The sequence below is a fragment of the Bombina bombina genome, unplaced genomic scaffold, assembly GCF_027579735.1.
Source record: "Bombina bombina isolate aBomBom1 unplaced genomic scaffold, aBomBom1.pri scaffold_648, whole genome shotgun sequence".
Taxonomy (NCBI): domain Eukaryota; kingdom Metazoa; phylum Chordata; class Amphibia; order Anura; family Bombinatoridae; genus Bombina; species Bombina bombina.
Genome location: NW_026512540.1, coordinates 83659 through 87587, shown reverse-complemented (window position 1 = coordinate 87587; position 3929 = coordinate 83659). Strand labels below are relative to the sequence as shown.

Below are 3929 nucleotides of genomic sequence, written 5' to 3'. Positions count from 1 at the left end.
TTTTATGACTGTCCCTTTAATGGGTAATGATTTCCAGGCAACAATATACTGCCTCAAATAGTATATAAAGCGAACGTTAAAAATTGTATAGTAATAGCACATTCACTTAATATAGTATTTGAAACAGTATATTGTTGTCTGCAAAACATTAACCCATTAAAGGGACAGTCATAAAAGAAATAAACCTTCAAGATACAGATAGGGGTTTTCATAAAAAAAAAAAAAAAAAATTATCAACAATTCAGCTTTGTTCTTTTGGTATTCTTTTCAAATTTAATTTTCTTCAAAAACTGATGATTGATAAAATGAAGGGTTAAAGGGACATTATTGTGAAAATTCAACTTTTAAGATCCATATAGGCAATCAAATATTATTCTAATTATTTGAAGATTGTAGCGGAAAACCAATTAATTTAACCATGATGCTTTTGTCCAAAAAATAACAAGATAACCAAAAAAAATATGTATTTAACAATTTTTTTTAATGAACGATTAACAAAAAAATTAAATCGATAGGGCTTGAACTGGATTCATTCTTCTCTATTTTCTTTAAACCGCATTTGATTCCTTTAAAAAGAAAAAAAATATATATAAATTTTAAAATGGGAAAAGCACAGACTAATTAAAAAAGGTATTGGTTAAAACTAGAATAAAATATACTAACATGAGAAATATCTAGCAACAAGGCTATTCCGAACTTCGACTCCACCAGCGGTGGAATCTCTTGAAGCATCAAGATCTTCATTGTTTTCATTATTACTGAGGACAGTGACATCCACATCTCCATCTTGCAGCGCTATGTTGTGCAAAATGCAGCACACCAAAATGATATCTGATACCTTGCACGGGTCATATTGCAGCACTCCACCGGATCTATCTAGACACCTAAATCTAGTTTTTAATAAACCATAGGTGCGCTCAATGGCTGACCGAGTGCTCCGATGAGCATCATTATATTTTTTCTGAGCGTCGGTTCTTGGATTTGTGAATGGCGTCATGAGCCAGTGCCGACAAGGATATCCACTGTCTCCTAACAAAGAAAAAGATTGTAAATAAATTAGAAAACATTTACAATAAAATAAAAAAAAGTCAAAAATAAAATGTGAAATAGACTATCAAATAAAGGAATAATATACATAATTACCTAATAGCCATCCATCAGGCATCTCTGCCGACTCAAACATCCGATAAAGTGCCGACTGTTGAAGAATATAATAGTCATGACATGACCCAGGAAAATTTGAGCGGACACTCATTATTTTGAGCTTTGCATCAGAAACCATTTGTACATTTAAGGAATGGTTATGTTTCCGATTTCTAAACTGCTCTTCTTTGTGTTGCGGAGGTCTCAATTGGATGTGTGTACAATCAATAGCCCCTAAGACATTGGGCATACCAGCAACTTTAAAAAAATTAGTTTTCAAACTTTGCCAAACTTCAGCATTATTAGGGAAATGAATAAATAATTTTAAATGCTTCAAAATAGCTTTGAGCACATGTGTCAGATGCCTTGAAAAAGAAGGTTGACTGAGGCCCACAACTATACTACTGACAGATTGGAAAGACCGGGGGACCCAGTAGCCAAAAAATGGATAACTGCCAATAATTTTATCATTCCTAGAAGAGCATGGGTCCTTCCTGTCTTTGGGTCGATATCAGCCTCAACTAGATGATACAAATTAATTAAGGACTGTCTATTCAGTCGGAATCTTCTTTTTATTTCTTGGTCAGAAAGGGCTTCCAAACCAATTCTTAAACGAAAAATTCTTGGAACCCTTCTTCTTGTTTCTGGATCCGCATCTTGCTCTGCAACCTGTTGTGGGCGATTTCTGTTTCGAGAAACAGCAATAACCGCAAGAAAACGGAAATTTTCCATTGCAAACAAGAACAAAAAACAACTACTTGCGCTTTTCCACTATATCGCAACCTCAAAATTGGTGAATATAGAAAAAGTGAATATGACATGCGACAATTTTGATAAATACAAGATAATTGCGAATAAAAAAGGGCGTGTATGAAAAGGGTATACATGTAATAGAAGTATTAGGCATTTCCAGACAATTGATTCTCAAAATTCGAAACTTGCGAGTGAACATAAGTCACTTTATTCGCATATCAGAGAAATAGAGACTTTTCTGGCGCATCAACTTTAATAAATATGTCGATATAATGTTAACTTTCATTTTATGAGAAAAATATGAGAATTTTCATATTCGGCGCTTGATAAATCTTGCCCAAAGTTACATTACAGCAAGTGAATAGTAATATGTTACAGTGGTTTTCCATGTATCTGCAATTGCAGTGTAAAAATATTGTCTTGTTTCATGAGAAGACATAGGAACAGCAATGATTTAAGACTAAACAGACTAAGAATGGAAAAAAGGCAATTGTTTCAAACAATAATAGATCTTACTTCTAATTAAGAGGCTTAATCTTTATAAAATAGATTTTATTTCTGGTAGTGCATTATTTTGCTTGGGGGGGGGAGATGATCATAAAGTTGCTGAGATAGAGAGGTTTACATTTGAAATAAAAAGCCACATAAACAAAAGCATCTGTACAGATGTGTAATTAGGCCATGTGAGAACAGACCTGCCATGTTTGTTTAGGGAAATGCCCTTTTATACCATTTCTATAAGAGATTATTATCTTGTTACTTCTTTAACATACCATATTCATCACAGTCACATTTATTTAGCCTTGTACTAATGAGTTTGTATACAGGGCATGTACCTTTATCCAAGGGCCCCATCACCAGAATAGCTGTCTGTCGCCCCTCATCTAATAATAGATCTTCTAGTTAAGGGGCTTTTCAAGTGTTTTGCCTTTTCTGTTGATGTGCTGCCCTAGGCACTGGTAATATATTGAGACTTTCCATGTATTGTTTTTTTTCTGTAGTTATACAGCTCTAGGCACTAGTAATTTGTTCAGACGTTGTAGGTTATTGGTGTTTAAGGCACTGGTAATATTTTTGTGGAACTTCAGCCAATGTGTTGTGTGCCAGATGAAGAAATAACAGAGACCAGACCAAATATCCAAACAATGGCTAACCCTTCACAGGCTGATCTCTAATTCACTGCTAGCAGAACTTCCCTTACAGACAAAGGGAAAGTGAAGCTCTTGCTAAGTGTAACAGCTAATATAATCGGAACATTCCTAGATAGGAGAAATAGATCTGATAAGTCATTATTAATCACACCACCCAGCTCCTCCAATAGCAGGTGCAATGGGAAGGGGAGCAAACAATCACAATAACGCTAGTGTCATTATTGGCACCTCACTTGTAATCCTGCTCTTATTTGCACATTTCTTTCATGTTGGTTGAGTTGTTAGGCAAAATACAGACAAAGAAGAGTTTTATTTCTCTTAGAAAAACTAAGTCTTGTTTGTTACATTTCATGTGAGTTACCTGCAGACAAGACTATGTGACATTACAAATATTATTTAAAGATAAATGAGGTTTCTACCAGTATAAATTAGACTTGTGCGCGGCAGAAAAATTAGTTTGGATGTTTTAGAATTTCGTTTTAGGATCGATTCAAATTCGGATACATTCAAATGCATTTGTTTCTGATTCATTCGGATTAAAATAAATTTGGATGTATTTGGTTCGGATTCGATTTGTAAATTCGGAAGTTCGGTATGTGTTAGTTTGGATGTGCTGTGTATTAGATTAGTATTATGTACTGTAATATTAGGTGTAACTCATAGCAGAGTGATATAACCTAATATACTGTAAACTACTAGTGTAATTGTGGTTAGTCCATGGCCATCCGAATGTAACAAATAAATCCAAACTAATTTGAATTTATTATTTATTTGAATTTTTATTTATTTGAATTGTATTATTTATTTATTTATTTATTGGGATCTTTCTAACGCCGGTATTTAGAGTCGTGGCTGAAGTGAGCGTTAGAAATCTAACGAAAA

The 3929-nt window shown here is 33.9% G+C and overlaps 1 long non-coding RNA gene across 1 annotated transcript; it reads right to left on the bottom strand.

The window, feature by feature from the left end:
• Positions 1 to 462: 462 nt before the first annotated feature.
• LOC128644353 (uncharacterized) lies at positions 463 to 1015 on the bottom strand. The gene is made up of 2 exons (XR_008399979.1): positions 664 to 1015; positions 463 to 566 (listed from the first exon to the last, which is right to left on the bottom strand). It is a non-coding gene; the product is annotated as an uncharacterized LOC128644353 (long non-coding RNA).
• Positions 1016 to 3929: the final 2914 nt, after the last annotated feature.